The sequence below is a fragment of the Panthera uncia genome (assembly GCF_023721935.1).
Source record: "Panthera uncia isolate 11264 chromosome C1 unlocalized genomic scaffold, Puncia_PCG_1.0 HiC_scaffold_3, whole genome shotgun sequence".
In the NCBI taxonomy this organism is placed as follows: domain Eukaryota; kingdom Metazoa; phylum Chordata; class Mammalia; order Carnivora; family Felidae; genus Panthera; species Panthera uncia.
In genome coordinates this window covers 50,902,190-50,923,639 of record NW_026057584.1, presented here as the reverse complement: position 1 = coordinate 50,923,639, position 21,450 = coordinate 50,902,190, and the positions used below count along the sequence as shown (strand labels likewise).

General features: G+C 35.0%; 1 protein-coding gene across 11 annotated transcripts in view; it reads right to left on the bottom strand.

The window, feature by feature from the left end:
• PDE1A (phosphodiesterase 1A) overlaps window positions 1-21,450 on the bottom strand; it is a 329,201-nt gene that overhangs the window by 204,685 nt on the left and 103,066 nt on the right. Inside the window, exon 1 of one of the 11 annotated variants that reach the window (XM_049615403.1) lies at window positions 20,456-20,607. The exons of the other annotated variants lie outside the window; for them this stretch is intronic. The gene's annotated coding sequence lies outside the window, so the exon portion shown is untranslated. Of the gene's footprint in view, window positions 1-20,455; window positions 20,608-21,450 lie in introns of those variants that run through there. 11 annotated transcript variants of the gene reach the window in all.

Below are 21,450 nucleotides of genomic sequence, written 5' to 3'. Positions count from 1 at the left end.
AAAAAAAAAAAAAAAAAAAAAAAAAAAAAAAAAAAAAAAAAAAAAAAGAATGAACTTGGAAGCATATTCTTTCCCAGAGTCTCTAAATGAGAGGCTGGTCAACACCTTGATTTCGCTCTTGTGATATTCTGAGCATAAAAGCCAGCCTAGTGTGCTGGAATTTCTGACCTACAGAACTTTGAACTAATGAATGGGTGCTGTTTTGAGCCATTGTTTGTGATAATTTGTTACTCAGCAAAACAAAACTAATATAGCATCTAAAACCATGGAATACACAAGCTTAGTTTACTATATAGAAAAAAGAGCAAAATCTTAGGGACATTTTCTTTTTGCACAAAGTATTTCAAAAACATTTTATTATTCATTTAACATTTAATTTTTTTGTTCTGGAACTTGTATCATTATTCCTAGAAGAATTAAATGGACATTTCCTAAATTATGAGACATAACATCTTGCATATGTTAATAACTAAAAGTCTGAAAGTTAATGTATTGTAAAAATATTTCTGAAAAAATTTTTAAATAAAAGATTATGTTTGATAAATTAAAAGTTTCCACAGCTTAATTACTGCAACTTGCGATCAAGATAATCATTAACTACTCCTCACCACCACCATGATAAAATCCAGAATCCATATCTGGACCCCTCATTCTGGTCCCAAATTTTCTCTCCACCTCATTTATAATTAATCTCCTCAAATCCTTCCCATACTCTGAAAATCTCTTTGGTTTTCTCATTGTAGTTTTTCTCACAGTCTTTCTAATATTCCATTCATTGATACCTGTACTCCCTTTTCTTCCTATCCTATTTCCACCCAACTTTCTTTTTGCCCCACTTTATTAAGAAATAATTTACAAACATAATTATATATCCTTAAGGAATAGGACATTATGACTTGATATACATATATATATTGCACAATAATTACCAAGATCTAGATAATTAACACAATTATATCTCACATAGCTAACATGTTGTGTGTGTGTGATGAGAATACTTAAGACATACTCTCAGCAACTTTCAAGTATACAATACCATATTATTAACTAATACAACCATATTGTACATTAGATCCTCAGAAGTCATTCTTCTAAGACCTGTTTATACACTTTGGTCTACATCTCCATGAATATATAGCCACTCATCCATCTAAGAACATTTAATTTAGATTGTTTCCATATCTTGGCTATTATGAATAATGCTGCAATGAACATGGGAGTGCAATTATCTCTTCAAGATATTGATTTCATTTCCTTCAGGTCATCCAAGAGGAGGATTGCTGGATCATATGGTTGTTCTATTGCTAGTATTTTGAGGAACCACATTGCTATTTTCCATAATGGCTATACCAATTTATACTCCCATCAACAATGAGGATATAAAGGTTCCCTTTTCTCCACATCCTTTCTGACATTTGTTGTCTCTTGTCTTTTTAATACCAAACATCCTAACAGGTATGAGGTGATGTCTCATTGTGGTTTTGATTTGCATTTCCCTGATAATTGGTAATGTTAAGCACTTTTTCACGTACCTAGTGGTCAGTTTTATGGAACCACAAAAGACCCTGGATGGCCAAAGCACTCTTGGGAAAAAAGAATAAACCTGGAGGCATCACAGTTTCTGATTTCAGACTATTTATAAAGTTGTAGTAATCAAAATATACAGTAGGGGCATAAAAACAGGTACATAAACCAGTGGAACAGAATAAAGGGCCCAGAAATAAATCCAGAATATACAGTCAACTGATCTTTGACAAGAGTGCCAAGAATGTACAATAGGAAAAGAACAGTCTTTTCAACAAATGGTATTGGGAAATCTTAATATCTACATACAGAAGAATTAAATCGGATCCTTACACTAAACACAAAATCAATTCAAAATGGGTTAAAGACTTAAATGTAAGACCTAACATTGTAAAACTCCTGGAAAAAAATATAGGGGAAAAACTCTTCAACATCTCGGCAATGACACACAAAGATGGATACGACACACAAAGCAGAGGCAACAGAAGGAAAAAATAAACAATTGGGACTACATCAAACTAAAAACCTTCTTCAGAGCAAAGAAAACAATCTACAAAATGAAAAGGCAACCTAAGAAATGGTAGAAAATATTTGCAAACCACGTATCTATTGGACTAATATCCAAAAGAATTAATAACCAGAATATATATAGAACTCAAAAGCAAAAAAGCAAGTAATCCTATTTAAAAATGGTCAAAAGACCTGAATAAAAATTTTTTCCACCCATATTTCAAGACACAAAGACTTTCCTGATATTTTTCTCAAGATCTCTTCCTTTTTTGATTCCTAAATACTTCTTGTCTGTGCCAGTTATCTTTTCATCATATTTATTTCTGTCACCTCAAATGCCATCTGAAACTATTATTTAACTCATACTATTTCGCTGTATGGACCTGAGATTCATTGAGGGGAGAGATCAAGTATATCATAAAAACAAGAAATGATTACTATATGACAGTTTATTTGAATTTTTTACAAATATATATGTATATATTTTTAATTCTTTATTTATTCCTTTGAGAGAGACAGAGTGTGAGCAGGGGAGGAGCAGAGAGAGAGGGATATACAGAATCCAAAGCAGGCTCCAGGCTCTGAGCCGTCAGCACAGAGCCCAACGCAGGGCTTGAACTCACGAACTGTGAGATCATGTCTTGAGCCGAAGATGGACGCTTAACCGACTGAGCCACCCAGGCACCACTAAATTTTTTACAAATATAAAGAAACTTTAAAAATAATCAGAACTTATGTCTAATAAAACACAAAGGAGAAGTAAATGAAGTCACGTTTTAGCCATGACTGGATAAAAATAAATAAATAAATACACTGATTGAGTGTTCTCCAAAAGTTGATAGTCATTTAAAGAGTCTTTGTTTCTTTATAGCATAATTTATGTGAACAACTTTTAAAATGTTCTTCAAGAACAAGCAAACATCTCAATTATTTCACTGCAATGAATCTATATCATCAGTGTAAGACACACTATTATTTTTATACCACTAAAAGGAAACAAAAATTGCCATTTAAACTATAACAAAATGTTTTTTATAATATTCTTGCATGACCATGGTGGCCTCACCAGCTTCTCATCACTTTGGCATTTATTTTATCAGTCCAGGTGATTTTGACAACTGCTCTTACCTCTAGTTGTATTGCCTGGGAAAATGAGAAGTAATGTTTGTTTATATATCTAAGGAATAGCATAGCACAGCTTTACCTACCTGTGAATATCTCCCATTGGGGCTCTCTATGCATTTTATTACTGCTTTGCAGGAAAACAGATACTTAAGATCACTTATTCCATAAAAATGCTTGCTCCAATGTCAAATATAGTCCCCGCTGCTTTGTTCCTGTACCTTTTCATGTGCAAAATTACTTTTCATTTTAATGTCATCTCCAGTTAAGGACATTTTGAGGAGCAGCAAACTACATGTGTAGTAAGAATAATGCACCTAACACAACTGAGGTGATGATGTGATGAACAGAAATGGGAAAATTTATAAATGGTCTGACAATTATGTCAAACAAAATTGCTGGGTGTGTAGGTCAAAAATTATTCGTATCGTAATTTCACATTGTTTAACCTAGTATCATGATTGCCATCTCCCCAAAAGGCTTTGTAAGACATCATTTAAAAATACAAACTGTATGCTAAATAACTTGAATTTAAATTTTAAGAAAAATTTTAAGAAAAACACATTTTATTGAAATTTGTATTGGAACTTGTACCATGATCATTCCGTCTTGGAAGACTATAAAGTTTTTGAGAGTGAAACAAACAAACCGACAAGACACACACACAACCTGATTTCAGGGACATTGCAGTATGGAGGGAAATGCATGAATCAGAAAAAAATGTATTTTTCAATAAACTCTTTCTTAGAAAAAAAATGTTATATATAATTTTAAGAATTATTAGTGTTAGTGTCAGACATAAGGAGGAAATTTCCAGGATAAGAAATCAGATTAGTATCTTGCCATTTGCAATTACATAGATAGAGCAGAGAGCTAAGTAGAATGAGTCAGTCAGAGAAAGGCAAATATTGTATGATTACAATCATATACGGAATTTAAGAAACAAAACAAATGCGCAAAGGGGAAAAAGAGAAAGAGAGAGAGAGAGAGAGGTAAACCAAGAAACAAACTCTGAACTATAGAGGGCAAATTGATGGCTACAAGAGGGGAGGTGGATGGGGATGGGTGAAATGGGTAATGGGAATTAGAGTACATATATCATGATGAAAAAAATTAAATTAAAAAAAAAAGAAAGAAACTAGATTAGGAAAGCTGTTTCATGGACTATTTCAAAAATCAATGGGAAAAATATCCTCTACCCATGGTAGCAACACTGAAGTGTCCTTTGTTCTTTTTTTCTTTTTTAATCACTTTGTATGATACAATGTCTATTATTGGAGTCACATGTACAACAAGTCTTATCTCTTCTATTGGATAGTAAATTCTTTAAGGTAAGGAATGAGTTTTAGGTCATCTTTGTATCTCCCTCCCCAGTCAACATGGTGCCTTGAATAGAGAAGGTGATCGATACCTACTTGATGAATGGATGCTAGGGAAATGTCAAAGGAGCATGATAAAGTCTCTGTGCTTACAATATTTTCGGAGATAAAAGCAACTTGCATTGAACAAAAAATGTTATATTCTAAGTATAGTAAGATTTCAGAAAATAAAAAGCATTATTTCCAAAGAGGTTTACATTAAAAACATGGGATTTCGGGGCGCCTGGGTGGCTTGGTCGGTTGGGCTTCCGACTTCGGCTCAGGTCATGATCTCACGATCCGTGGGTTCCTGCCCTGCATCGGGCTCTGTGCTGACAGCTCAGAGCCTGGAGCCTCCTTCGGATTCTGTGTCTCCCTCTCTTTCTGCCCTGCCCGCTTGCACTCTGTGTCTCAAAACTAAATAAACATTAAAAACATTAAAAAAAAAAAAAAAAAAAAAACCATGGGATTTCAACTGAGCTCCGAAAGGATGCACGTGGTTTAAATAGATGAGGCAAAAATGAAAAACAGTATTTGACATTGAAAAAATAAGAAAGACAGAGGGAATTTAAAACAAAACAAATAAATAAAACTTGAATTGGATGAAGTCAGTGAGGAAATTCCTATTCTACTCTTGTAAAACAGTTTATATTTAAAATGTGCCATTTTGAATTATGACCACTTAAAAGGAAGAAAGATATTTAATATTCACTGTTATTACTGCAAATGGAGATATCCATGAATTATAATGTAGACTGCCAGCTTTAACTATGCAACTCTGATCTCTTTTGCCACTTAACTCCTATTGACACAAAAACACAGAGTTCAACATTGCGATAAGATGTGAATGTAGCACTACCAAACAGGCTTCAAATTTATACTTTTTTTAATACTACAAAGGACCCATGTTAAATCATTATCATCTTTGCTACCTACTACTTCATTAAAAGCCCTTTTACTAGTATGTAGGTCAAGTGCTTTTGCAGAGTTGAATTAAGATTCTTGACAAAAATAATATATTGCTTTATTTTCAGCATCCTGGATTGAACTGTACACTGAGATGATGACAGTAATTTGTGATCACTATCCACAGAGCCTCCAGGGATGCCTGAATAGATGTGGGTCACAAGTAACTACTTATGTCTATGGCCTGTTTTATTACTCTTAGTGTAAAGGAATATATTTCTATCCCAAATATTGCTAGTTTTTCATTACTACTTTATTATAGTTCATTCATACAACTATTTTGTATCCTATATATATTTTTTACTTATAGAAATCTTGACCCCTTTTTTTCTAAAGTTTGGATTTCAACTTAAAGTCGTATTAACTATGTATTTGTAGGTAAATTACTAAACTGTCCTGAGCTTTAGTTAACCTATTTATAAAACAGGGCAAATAATACTTACCCATCCTATTGACTCACTGACTTATTCTCTTGACTATCAGTGATTAAGTGGTCTCAAATTGGAAAATAACCCTAAAGTTTTCAATATTTTGGCATAGTTTTCTCTTGGAAAAAAATTTGGTTGTTCAGTCTAGTCTATAATTGGTAGAATTTGAAGGACTATTTTTATTACCCACTTCTCAATATTTTGTTAAATATTGTTTTTTTTTCTTCACTGACTTTTACAGTTTCTAAAAACTCACATTCAATTAAGTGTGTTTTTTTGGTGTGAAATTCTATGAACTTTGGCTCATGCATAGATTTGTGTATCATTACTCACCATCACACTCAGGATACAGAAGAGTTCCATCAGCCAAAAGTATTCCCTTTACAGTGTCCTTTTGAGTCAAACCATCTCCCAGCTCCGAATCACCAGAAACTACCGATACGCTCTCAATTTTATAAATTTTTAATAATTAAATTAGTACATGCTTATTCTAAATATATATTTATATATTTAACTCTTTACATATATTCATATTAGTATATATTCACATTATATATCTATATGTGTGTGTGCACATTAGTATATACATTTAAAAGCTAGTATGTTCCCCTTCCTCTTACCAATCTCATCGATTTAAACTAATCAGCATTAATATTATGGTATATATCATTCTACAGTAATATCATTCTCAATGCTCAGTTTATAAAAGCACTACATATATTTAAACCTATAGAGCCCCAATCCCTTTTTTTTAGTGAAACCATTCTAATGTAGGTTTTACAGCTAACTTTTTCAATATTAATAAATTTGGGGAATACTTTCAAATTAATGTAGAAATCTATTTCATTCTTTTTAATAGCTGCTGAAAGTCCCATAGTTATATTATATGATCCATAATAATTACTAATAATTGATTTTTATCTTTAACTCTTTCTCATGCCATTTAACATTTGTATCACGCTACTTGTGCTTTTCACATGACTAAATGAAGATTCTGTCTTTGCCATATAGCAGAGACTGAGCAAACTAAATTAATTTTTTCTTTTTTCTTTCCCAAGCATTGTCTCAAATTAACCACCTCTCTGACGTGGTGACAATAGATTTGCACATTTTAGAATATACTTCTATGGGCGACTGGGCGCCTCGGTCAGTTAAGCATCTGACTTCAGCTAAGGTCATGATCTCACAGTTCATGAGTTTGAGCCCCGTGGCTCTGTACTGACAGCTCAGAACCTGGAGCCTTCTTCAGATTCTATGTCTCCCTCTCTTTCTCTCTGCCCCTCCCCCACTCATGCTTTTTTTTTTCTCTTTCTCTCTCACCCTGTCTCTCAAAAATAAATTTAAAAAAACATTTAAAAATTTAGAATATACTTCTACAAAGTGAGAAACACTCCATTTATATTATAATAATTTCTACACAAACCCTTTAGGAATAATGCTCCAAGATGATGTGCCTTTGTTTATGTTAGCAGAAACAGCTTTCAGCACACAAATATCTTCGTTATCTCCCTCCTCTTTACAGCATTTCTCACAGGAGTCTCCTTAGATACTGTCGCCCTAATTAGCCTTCTAGATGACTCACACATCAACCCTAAGGAGAGTTTTCCAGTTAAGCCACTTAAGGGACTAAGCATATTCAAAGAATCATTCTCTTATGGCAAGAGGAGAAAGTGAATTCATATTTTGAGTGTAATAAAGTGGAGGGAAGAACAGGTTAGGGAGACGTTTAGGAAACTGAGGCCAAAACAGCAAGCAAGAGAAAGACCACTTGATGGGGTGGGCACTGTCTTAGATGACCTGCCCTAAATGTGTCACAAAGTTCTTTTTCTTTCTTTTCTCTGTTTTTTTTTTTTTTTTCATTTTTCATTTTTTCTGCCAAAAATGTCAGAGCACCTGTGACCTTCCAGCCTAGGGCAAAACATTAATAGCTTCTACCAGAGGGGAGTTTTTATTTTTCCATTAGTGTTCACTTTTTGCTATAAGTCCTTACTCTATGAACCATAAATGTACATTCAAAAAATGTATAAAAGATAAACTCAAGACGGGTTAAAGACCCATCTTATTTAATATGAGACATGCAACCATAAAAATCTTAGAAGACAGCACAGGCGGTAATGTCTCTGACATTGGACTGTAGCAACATTTTTCTAGATATGTCTCTTGAGGCCCAGGAAATAAAAGAAAAAATAAATTATTGGAACCACATCAAAATAAAGTTTCTGAACAGTGAGGGAAATAATCAATAAAACTAAAAAGCAAACTACTGAATGGGAAAAGATATTTGTGCATGACATCTGTGATAAAGGGTTAGTATCCAAAATAAAGAGCTTAAACATCTCAACACCCAAAAAACAAATAATCCAATTAAAAACAGGCAGAAGATATGAACAGATATTTCTCCAAAGAAGGCATCTACTTGGCCAACAGACAGGTGAAAAGATGCTCAACATCATTCATTATCAGGGAAATGCAAATCAAAATGACGAGATACCAACTCACACATGTCAGAATGGCTAAAATTAACAACACGGGAAACAACAGATGTTGGTTAGGATACGGCGAAAGGGGAACCCTCTTACACTGTTGGTGGAAATGAAAACTGGTGCAGCCTCTGTGTAAAACAGAATGGAGTTTCCTCAAAAAGTTAAAAATATAACTACACTATGATTTAGTAATCGCACTACTGGGTATCTGCCCCCAAAATATGAAAACACAAATTCAAAGAGATACATGCACCCCTATGTTTATAGCAGCATTATTTAAGTAATCCAAGTGTCCATCAAAAGATGAATAGATAGGGGTGCCTGGGTGGCTCAGTCGGTTAAGCGTCCGACTTCGGCTCAGGTCATGATCTCGTGGTCCGTGGGTTCGAGCCCCACGTCTGGCTCTGTGCTGACAGCTCAGAGCCTGGAGCCTGCTTCGGGTTCTGTGTCTCCCTCTCTCTCTCTGCCCCTACCCCATTCACACTCTAACTCTCTCTCAAAAATAAATGAACATTAAAATTTTTTAAAATCCATATTCTACAAGAATACAAGTATGCTTTGAAAATGGCCTTGGTAAATAGAAAATAATCCAAAAGGAAGTTTCATGCTGCAGACAGACTAGAAGTTCACCCAAGCCCCAAATCTGACAGCTCCACCTTTTTCTCTCTTGGATAACTTCTGTCTAATGACCCAAGAGAAAAGCAGAAGGGACATTACTGTAAGAAACGTATGAAATTCTTTATAGTTACATATTCAAGAGAGCTGACTCTATATCAAAATCCTTCTATACTAAAAAGGAGAAGAAAATTCCAACTTTTTCTCTCATCTAACAATGAACAATTCATTTTATAGTCAATTTTTCAAGTTCCCCATATCCAGAAAAAAACCAAATATAGGATGGAACGCATCACTTTTAGATTGTTCTTGGTCAGTTTGACTAAAAATCACTAGCCTCTTGAGAGGGTTTTAATTAAATTAAATATTAATTAATCAATCAATAAAATTATAATTAGTCAAGTCGTATCAGACAAAAACGTTAGTGCCTTTACTTTTTGTTATGTCATCTGGCAATTTCAGACCAGGAACATGGACACGGTGGATGAGGGAGACCAGAGGCAGATCACAAGTAAGGAGACTCAAGATGAGGTGCTGAATGAGAGGTCACAGTTAGATATTCCTGGAAGGTATTGGGAAGACAGAATTAGAGCATTGAAAGGTGAGAATCCCACAGGCGGCAAATACTAGTCCAGCAGACGGGATTCAAAAAAGTGTAATGAGAAAGAAAGAGGGAGTGAGATGGCAAAATCAAGCCTAACAGCTGTCAGAAACTTCATCAAAGAGGCAAGCCGACAAAAACTAGGACCAGAACATTTGGAAATCATGGTAGTATCACCCTTAGGAAAGCTTTTAAAAGGATGTGGACTGCTTCAAAATCATTTCAGCACAGTAATGACAGGTAAAAATAGATGAAATCCAGTGTCATCTATGCATAAGTTCTAATTAACTTTTCCAAGCTAAAATGCCAAGTGAACGGTTAAAGATAAATATAAAATCTAACACTTCACTATTTAAGTGTGGACCAGGAAGAACAGCAGCAACATCACTTGAGAGCTTCTTGGCAGTGCAGTGTCTTCACCCCAGACCTACTGGTTCAGAATCTGCATTTTAACAGCGTGTCCAGGTGCATTGCATGAAAATGACAAATTGAGAAACACTATAATACAGTCCAGTTAAACTAATCTTTAACTTCAGCCAGAATAGCCAGCTCACCATCGCTGAAAAATCCAATGTGCTAAAGTCTATTCTCTAGGCATACCCCCATACTATTCCTGCCACTAAGAAACCCAACTCCCTTTCTCTCCACCTGACTCCTATCCTCCTGCAGGGTGCAAACATTTTCCACCTCTTTCATGGGAACTTCCTTGACTCTTTTCCATTCAGTCATTGATACCTCAGTAAAGTCACAGTATTCTTGCAGTATCATTTCTTGGCAAAGAGTCATCTACTAATCTGTGATGCTTCTCACCTTGATATCTTGTATTATTATTTGCAGATTTAGTTAGGTTTTAGGCTAACTTTAGGAGACAACATATTCATGCTGCTTCAGAATGGCTTTTTCACATAGTGTCTGGATTCTATGTAATTCATTCATAAGACTAATATAACTAAAGCCTTAGTAAAGCCTGTAAATCTGTGTCTGCAAACCCAATTAAGGTGTTCGTATTTTGTAAAAAATATGAAATTGTGCACAGCCCAGAGCCAGACAGCTTAGCTACTACATGAAGAATAATCAGTACAAAAAAATCTGTTTCAATTTATAAATTTAAGTGTTTTTTAATGTTCTGTGTATAATCGATTCATAGCTAGAAACAGGTAAAAACTGAAACACTCGGTGTCCATCCATTCTGGTCTTAAGGCTCATCTAATTATCTTCATCTAGTATCTATTGTATCTTTAGAAAAATTAAAGATTTATTATTCCTGGTATTATAAAAGCCTGGCCACATAGTCTTTGACTACCATAAACCAACACCACTTGCATGATAAATTGAAGCTGGCAAAGAGATATTAGAATATACTACAAAACAAGGCTATGTACTATTAACCTTTAAATTCTTTTAGATTCTATTTGAGTCACCCCCACCAAAAGAAATCAATTAAGAGTAATATAATTAAGGGATTGAATAGTACTGAACATCTAATATGTATTCTAAGTCTAAAATATAATAAATCTGATTATATACCACAATTTCAAATATCATTCAGTTACTCAACTACTCATTCTTATTTTTAGACAGAAGATTACAATACCATTTGCACTTTCCATTTCATGACTATTTCTCCACAGGCAGAAACTTGACATTAGCATTTTATAATGAAATCTAATTTAAGGCATTTAAATTTAGGGGATAAAAATTGATGACTGCTATTCAATTCAAATCCAGAAAATGTAATTACTATAATTAACAGAGTATCTAAATTACATGATTGAATTTGAAAAGAAAGTGAGAAAAATGAAGAAAAAAAAGATCTGGCAATTAGATTATTCTTTGCTGGTTAATCCTAGAAGACACTCTCCCTCATACATTGTGTTTACTTTTAGAAAGGTGAATTTCTGGACCAGAAACTTCTGGACCAGCACGAGGAAGTCACTCTGTGATTTTGCTTTTTACTAAAATAGGAAAATAAAAACTTGAACTGTAACAGATTCTTTGAAGCTACAGGTATGTCTCCATTCCAATGCACAATTATTCTTAAATTGTCTACCTAATCTGTTTGGGTTACAGCATCGCACGTGTAGGTAGGAATAGCATTCTCCTGTTGTTGATCTGTTTTGGCTTCTGATTATCAACATATGTTCACTTTATCTCATCTCCCATAGATACTTTATAGTAATACTCTGCCCTATGCTCATCACTACCACCGCTTTTGGATAAATTGCTCACCCCTCAGGTAGTTGTTGGTAAATTACTAAATTAGGTACCCATAGTTGGAGAAAAAAGATAGAAAAGTGCATTTTTGCTTTTGATTTGACTTTTCTCCTCTGCGACTCTACAAGTCAGAGTATGGTGATCTTGAATTCCCTTCCCAGTACTGCACTGGAGCCCAACCCTCACCAGCTCTGAAGAGCTCATCATGCTCATTTCTTTCCAACTCCAAGTCCATGATGGAAATGTTTAGACAAGGGAAATTGGCCAATTCTACAAATCACAGCTTTTTAATTTCTTTTCATAGAGGTAGTTTACCAGCACACCACTACTTCTAGCTCTGTTTAAGAAAATAAACAAAGTACCATCAGTAGCAAGCAGTGGAGAAGTTTGAATTTCATTCATCACATAATAAAGGGGTATTATAGGAAGTTTAGGTTAGTGGGCAGGGACAGACGAGTCAAGAGAAAATGAATTTAGTCCTACGATGTTTATTAATGGAAATAACCGAAAACTGGTTGCCAAGATCTAGTTTGGGACATAAGACACTACTGATTGCTGCTTTACTGGCCAACCCATCCCTGTCCCCAAAATTATAGATATATAACGATATTGGAAAAAGGGTATCACAGAATTGTGCTTACTAAAAAATAATATAAATTACTAACCACTTTTGGAATTACTAACACAATAACAATAAAACCACTCCCTTTACTGATTATTTGTTCAATAGGAATTTTGAAAAGGCAAATATGGTAATCCAGGCTTAGTTTCAAAATAAAGTCCAAATTCCTAGTTAACTTTTATCACTTGTAGATAACAACTTCTCAATCCAATGCTTTTTATCTATGGACACGATTTTCACCACAAATTTGTATAATAAAGTAGAAAGTGCTCTAGACAGAATGCAGAGGTTGGACTTTACCACTTCCTCACCATGTAACCCCATGACTCCACACTTACCTAACCATCTCATTTGCAATTATGTGTAGGAATAATAATAAATGCTGCCCCCTTCCTCAAGATTTGTGTCAGATTATATTGTTTTAAATTTAAAACAATAGAAGAATGTGTAAAAATATCCCAGGTAGTTACGTTTATTATTTCTGTAGTAGCCCAAACTAAAAATGTGAGATGGGATTATTGTTTTTACCATACAAGCAGGCAATAAAGAGAGTCTACTATGGATCAACACTATCCAAATGACAACAGACTGAATCACACAAAACTGGTGTACACTTTGTCACAGGCAATGCACATCACAGACATGCTGGGCAATGACATCATCGTGACTGAGAAAAGAGTTTTAAAAGTGTATAAATATAAATGTATGTATACGTGTGTGTGTATATATATGTATATATGTATACTTACATTTATATGTATATTTTCCCCCCACTGGTACAGCCCTTCCCTAGGCTAAAATGATGAGCTACATGAAATTAAACATGTAAATGAATTGTTACTCTTCTACTTCTCCAATATAATTTATATAAAGAGAACAAGAAGACATAGCTGATAGTGAAAGGGAGCCTATTGCTGCTTGACCCTGCTTGATGCCACTAGGGCCAGTGAAATTTGGCGTTTCATGAGCCTAAGTTCTAGATAGGATTTTGTCAAGTGGTGCTGATGTAAACTTGGCTTGTAGGAAACCATGAATATGTCTCTCAGAGATCTGATTCCTTTCTCCCACAGTTTTTTAATTCCATTTTCACCATTTTCTGGCTTTCACTTATTTTTGTCAAAAGCTACAGGTACCAAATCTCTATATCTTAAAATTTAAAAAAAAATTAATGTTTATTTAATTTTGAAAGACAGAGTGTGGGAGGGGATGAGCAGAGAGAGAGAGAGGGAGACACAGAATCCAAAGCAGGCGCCAGGCTCCAAGCTGTCAGCGCAGAGCCTGGCACGGGGCTCGAACTCACGGACTGTGAGATCATGACCTGAGCTGAAGTTGGACGCTTAACCGACCAAGCCACCCAGGTGCCCCTGTGTCCTAAAATTTGTTAAAGAAAAATAAAACACTAGCCTAGAAATATTTACTCCTCAAATGGAAAGGTTTATGGACCCATATGAGGTCAAAGTAATTTTATCAAAAAAATGTAAGCTTCTATATGATCATGATAGCTACCATTTATCAAATGTTCAGACGATGTTGAACACTGTTACATACTTTCTATATTTTATCTCATTGTGCTCTCACTTCAGCCCTATATGGTACTACTATTATCACTCCTGTATTATATGAAAAAAAACAAAAAGTCAAACCAGGCCCGAAATTTCAAAATCTTTTACAGAGTATTTTTAGGGGATTTTTTTAGGGGATTAAAACATTCTGAAGTTTACTGAACTATTTAGTAGTTTTCATCTTTCAGCCAAAACCTAAAGGAGTAGTTTTGATTAGCAGTCAAATTATTTTTAGGTTCTTAGATTCACAGTAAAAATGTAGATTTCCAGTAATGCTAGCAGACCAAACATGGCTTATTTTAAGCAGTTGTTTATTATTCATTTATCATGTGTCTTTTCATTCAATAAGTATGTATTATCAACTGCTATGCTCAGAACTCTGTTGGAGACCGAGAAGTAAAAAGCTATTTCCCACCATCATCCAAGAAGAATTTTTAAAATAACCCTTAATTTTAGCCAGGGTCATACCTAGCATATTGGATACCCAGAGTGGATCGTTTTTTTAATACTTCCCTTATATATGAAAAAAGTATTCTCAGATACAATCCTGAAATGAGACAAATAATACTAATGGCTAGAAAATAAATACAGTAAACATTTTCTCTAGCTGAATTTGTGCTGGTATGCCAGTATAAAAATATAATTAATAAAATAAATAGTAAAGATATGTCAGAAAGTTGAGAAAGGGGGCACCTGGGTGTCTCAGTTGGTTAAGCATCCCACTTCGACTCAGGTCATGATCTCACGGTTCATGGGTTCGAACCCCGCATCAGTCTCTGCCCTGACAGCTCAGAGCCGGGAGCCTGCTTCGGATTCTGTGTCTCCCACTCTCTCTCTATGCCCCTTCCCCACTTGTGCTCTCTGTCTCTCTCAAAAATAAATAAGTAAACATTAAAAAAAAGAAACTTGAAAACAGAGCAGATTAATTTTTAACTATTTTGCTTATAAAAAAGAAAAAAGTATATCTACACAGTGTTCTGTTCAAGTAATCAATAATATTGCATTCTCTGTTTTGAGCCTTAATGTCTGCATACATTCAACAATGTTGTCAAAATTTATCTTCTTCACATATTCATTGTCAGATTTGTTCATCTATCTCCACTCAGAGTAATTCAAAGGGCACTTTGAAAATGTTTCCTTCACATGAAGCAACAGATATAAAAATATATAGAAAAAAATATCAAAGATAACTTTGGCAAGGTTTATGGAATTATATTTCACAATGAAGTTCTATTCATGTCATTGTTTCTTTGGGTCAATTCTAAAAGCTTTCAAATGCAACTACAGTTGAAAAATTGCCACTAAAATGTCTTCACTAGAAAAGTCAGGAAACATTTGTATTATACCTGGTAAACTTTTCCAAAGTTTAAAATTGTTCAAAATCATTTGTGTCTGATTTGAGTGCAGTTTTTGCTTTCTTCAATATACTTTAAACAGCATATGTGAAATAAACGATATCACAATGACCAAAAAAGAGAACTTAGTTCTTTGGCCGATTGCTTCCTCTTGAAACAAACGTTAAGTATTGTGACTGCATGTGCCAGGAGACTATTGGATAACTGGAGATTCCCCCAAAGGATCTCCCTTGTAGAACACAGCGTTTATCAAATAATAAGTAATATATATGTATCTATAATACATATGTATACACTTATGCATACTATAAATACTGTACATATATAAGATATGTATGTAGATATATAATAATATGAGTGTATATATATAAACACATAATATTGTGTATATACAATGATAGAAGTTAAGTCAGCATAGGACACTTGAGGAGTATTTTATCACTGATACTGTTTAATTGCTGCATTAGTTGCTGGTGCATGGTGGTAATAAAAAGCAAACTGACTTTTAATTGGTTATTACTGCTTTTTAATTCTCTATAGAAAATGTCAGCTTATAGTGCCTGCACCCAAGGAGAACCACCCCACTGCCCCAAATTTGGCATTACCACTGGTTTTAGCCAATGGAATTTAGTCAATCAATTTACATAAAAATAACTATTTTTAAAAAATATTTATCATGGGGCGCCTTGGGTGGCTCAGTTGGTTAAGCAGCCGACTTCAGCTCAGGTCATGATCTCGCGGTCCGTGAGTTCAAGCCCCGCGTCAGGCTCTGTGCTGACAGCTCAGAGCCTGGAGCCTGTTTCAGATTCTGTGTCTCCCTCTCTCTGACCCTCCCCCGTTCATGCTCTGTCTCTCTCTGTCTCAAAAATAAATAAACGTTAAAAAAATTTTAAAAAAAAATATTTATCAATAAAAAAATAGTAGCAACCCAAATCCTCCCCCCATCTTATATTTCCCCATTTCTTACTCCCAGCTATTTGAAACAATACATTGTACTTAAACTTTGCATGGGTTTTATAGTTTGGCAGATGTGTATTTGAATCTTGGCTCTGTTACTTACTAGCTATGTGACCTTAAACAAGTTAGCTAACCCTGCTGAACTTCACTTTTAATATCTCAACTCTGAAAAATACTCACTAGCATGGCATATCTTACGTGCAAAACAAATGAAAAGGCACTTTCGTGTATTACATGCTCATTAAATTTAACTACTATGACTATCCTTTAGCTTTGGCCCTGGATCTGCCATGTGCTTCAGACCCCTAAATATTTCAGATTCCTTGGGCAGTAATTACCTGTGATAAGGTATGGACTAAATAGAAGGGTTTTTTTTTTCCTAAAATACATTTAAATTAACATGTATTATCTTTCCTTCTACCAACCTAGTTTCTTATAAACTGCTTATATAAATGACCTACATTCACTGTCCCCTCTTTATTACTACACAGCCTCCTGCTTTCTTCCATTCTTCTAAAGGTCTCACTTAAATGTTATCAAGATCATCAACACCAGGGCCTTTGCTCATTCCCACAGAAACTATTCACAAAATTCAGGAGTTGTGGAATTCACTAGAGGCAAATTCACTTATCTCACAGAGAGAAACTGAAGCTCAGAACAGAGAAGCAGTTTGTCTCAGCAGCTAGAGAATGAGCAGAGACACAAGTCTGGCTCCAGAGAAGGCCCATTTGCTCCATTTTTGTTAGTGTCAGTTGCTGCTCTCCAACTCTGTGTTGACTTACTCCATTCTTCCCTAACTCTCCTCTCTCCTCCTAATACTGACCATTTCTCTTGTTTCTTTCTTTAGCCTTCTCCCTTACCTTTGTACCCTCTCTTTCTCAAAATCCAATCTTTTTCTCCTTCTTCAACTAGCATCTTTCTTAAAGAATCTCCTAAATCTGGCTCCAAGTTCACTCTTAGATCATGAATAATCTGTTAGAAATCTCCTCCTGGATGGAGTAATGACTTGAGTGATTAATCTCAAATACTGGGTTCAACCTTAATTAGATAACCAGTAAGATAAACCCAGAGCCTCTTAGAAAAAACGTCCTGACATTATTCATTCATGGGGACAAATACTTATCTAGCACCTTTTAATTGGGTGACACTGTGCTTGCACTGGATATGCAAACACATGCAAACATGTGCAAACACAATCCCAGTTTTGTAGACCCAGAACACGCATTCCAGGGTGGGAAGTCCAAGGTGGAGTCAGGGCTCAGACCCCATGAAACCCCATCCACTCTGCCCAGCTCACATGGTACTGTCTGCCTGCCAGGACCACAGGGTATGAAAAAGGCTTCAATTACATCATCATCCTGAGATAGCTGGAGGAGCTAAAGTTCATGGCTTTTATACCAGAGGCAACGAGGTGACTGCCATAGCCAGTATGAACTACCATCCCATCATGTCCCAAGTTGGCTGAGATGCTGGCCTTGGCTATGTTATCCAGAAGCAGGAAATAGAGACTGATGACAGGTGCTCACAAGGAAGAGATCCTGAGTGACCATGCAGCAGACTTCAAGCAGGCATGTTGGGACACCAGGAATAGAGGCCAAGCCTGGGGGGCAGGTACCAACCTTGAATTTTCCAGGATCCCCCAGGGCAGAACATGAGACTTGCTAGTACTAACCTTTGACTGCCTGGCTCTGCTCCAGAGAAGGGTCTCTGGAGTTTGTGTCTGTGTCTCTATTTCTTCCATTCCAGTAGAAGAGACAGACATGAAGCAAATCATAAATGTAAATGTATAACTACAAACCATGATAAATATTTCAAATGGAAGTTACAGGTGCTATGAAATTACCATGTTCTCATTTGCTGATAGGTCTATGGAAGATCTTCCTTTATCCTTCCATTCATGACAACAGAATTAATGGGAAGATCGTTGGGCATACCATAGGGACAGGGTAAGTCAAAATCTCTTTATATTGATGATCCTCCAGAGTTCATGATCTTATTTAACTACAGTGGTCAGAATTATTAAAATTATATGTGTCATATGGCCTACCAGTAAAAATATTAATATAAATTAAATATGGTATCTCTTCATTTTTTTTAATGTTCATTTATTTTTGAGAGAGAGAGACAGAGACAGAGACAGAACACAAGTGGGGAAGAGCAGAGAGAGAGAGAGGGAGACACAAAATCTGAAGCAGGCTCCAAGCTGTCAACACAGAGCCTGATGCGGGGCTTGAACTCACAAGCCTTGAGATCATGACCTGAGACGAAGTCAGATGCTCAACCAACTGAGCCACCCAGGTGCCCCAGTATCTCTTCATGATAGAGACTTTTGAATCAGATCATTAAATAGCCAAATCACAATCAATAATAAGAACAATAATTTTCATCATAAAGAGTTCAAAACAACGAATAAATTTTTCTGCCTTCTTTCATTTTCAGAGTAGAAATTCCATAAGGTATCTCCTAATGAATGGTTTCTAAATTTATACTTTATAAATTTGTGAAAAAAATTAAAATTTTATGATGAACAGTTCAACTAATTTACTATTTTAAAATGCAACCAGTTTGAAACTATGAATAAACCTTTATTAGAGTACAACTTACTTTAAAGAAAGCCCATATCTTCATATTAACTATTTCCAACTATAACAATAATGATTAGCAATATAAATATGAATGTAGGAATATCTCTCTAATGGACATATAAGAATTGTAATGCAATTAATACATGGCTATATAATAGAATAATATAGCTGGGCTCATGTGGCCTGTGTCATTCTGTGCAAAGCATTTCCATTTATGAAATGCTACTTCATGAGGATAATAATATCACTTTCATTAACAACATAAAACAAAACTTGCAAGATATGTAGTAAACACAGAGAATTTAAAAATTATATGTATACTCATCAACTATTAATTGTCCTCTACATTTATTTACTTGACAATCTTCAATAAGTTCATATTAAGAAGGGAAGATAGAACATGCACTAAATAATAAATTATCATATTAATTTCTGGCAAATATGTTCAGGAATACAGAACTACATAAAACACAAATAAACAACAACAAAACCAAAACCAAACCAAAATAAAACAAAACAAAAAACAAAACAAAGAAAAAACACCCTACTACCACTAAAGCCCAAGAGAAGAGAAGCTTCTTTTCACTGAAAGAATCAGGGAACAGTTCATTGTTCTATTGAAGACAATAGTAATATTTGAATTCGGTCTTGAAGCATGAACAAGAACAGAGAAGTTTAGATAGGACAAGTAGGGAAAGGACTGAAGCAGAAGAAGCAGAATGGACACAGGCTCAGGGAGGGAAACATGAGACAGGTCCAAGAGGACAATGAATCATCCAGAATGAGTGTAACGTAGGATCTGTGGAAGGAGGAAGGAGGTGAGGTAAATGGAGAGTAGGTATAAAGTGCTTCAAATGCCAGAAGAATCAATATTTCACTTAGCTGAAAACGAAGGGTCACTGCAAATTTTGGAAGAAGGGAGTTACATAACCATGACAAAGCTCTAAGGGCTAATCTAATGACTCTAGAAACAAGGAGCTGTGAAAGGAGGGCTGGAGATTAGAAGATTAATCTGAAAAATATAAAATTTTAGGTAAGAGGGGGAAAGGCCTTGAAGTGAAAAGGCACAAAGAGGAGAGAAGCATAATTTTCTAAAAGCAGGATAGAATAAATTTGATATTCATTTTGTTTGGAAGACAGTAAGTTCAAGAGGCTTCAAAAATAATAGATTTCAAGTTGAAATGACAAAAAGAGTAGAAGTGCAGGGACACATTTGATGCTTTCTCTAATAGCTATCAACAAAGAGCCTCAAAGCAAACAGGCTAGGCTGTTTGTCTAACCAATATTTCTCAAGCAACAGTTTACTGGAGACTTTGATATGTTTATAAATATTCAACACAAAGAGGTTTTCCACTGTCAATTCAGGACACACTAAATATCTTATCTTCCTCTTAAATATTTACATTTAACATAAACATAATAAAGTTCTGGGAAATTGCGTACTAGTGTGTGTATGTGTGTGTGTGTGAGTAAAACTATTAAATCTCATGGGACACTAGCACTGCAAGGGACAAAGTTTAGAGAGACAAGCATACATATTCTTCTGAACTTACTATTATAGAGGAAGTATGTTTTATAATAAATCTCTTTGGGATGGATTAATATCAGGTATCATGAAGTCATTCCAGTAGACCTAAGAGATGGAAAGAGATGTAAATTGTCACTCAGGATAGAGTTGAGATCTGCAAATATAAATTTAGAAGTCACATAACAGAGAAGATACTTGAGATTATGAAAAGAGGTGATTTTGCAAGGGACTGGAAAAGTTAAAGAGAGGACATGGAAGCTGCAGACAGTGTACATTTTAGACTCCATTAGATGGATAAATAAGGCTAAATTGGCCACTGGACTAATAACAGAGAGGGAAACAATATGTTGTTAGAAGGATAAAGCAGAGCAGTATCCAGATTATACATATTGATCAAAATTATGTAACTTTAGCACCTCAACTTCCATATAAGTTTGTATAAAAGCTGGTATACAGAATTAATAAGTACTTTTGTATAAAATTTAGGTCAATTGTCATTTGATAACAGCTGTTTGGCTCTTCAGAATGCAGTCAGAAAGTGTTTTCCATTTTTTCAATAAGGAAATATCAAGAAATAATGGATCTCCTCTAGAAATGGAATGTATTTTAAATAAATTGTCTTTGCCACTCTGTACCACAAATATCTTTATTAAAATGTTTAGTAAAGATTTCTTAAATATTTGATTCTTGGGCACCTGGGTGGCTCAGTCGGTTGAGCTTCCAAATTTGGCTCAGGTCATGATTTCATGGTTGGTGAGTTCGAGCCCCGTGATGGGTTCTGTGCTGACAGCTCAGAGACTGAAGCTTGCTTCAGATTCTGTGTGTGTCTCTCTCTACCCCTCCCCCACTCATGCTTTTTCTCTCTCTCTCAAAAATAAATAAACATTTTAAAAAACTTAAAAAAAATTTTTTAATATTTGATTCTTGAGAGAGACTAAAGAGTCTTAAGGGCATTATACTGTATTTCCCTCTAGAAAATAGATTCTTGGGAGGGGAAGGAAAAAAAAAAAAAAAAAAGAT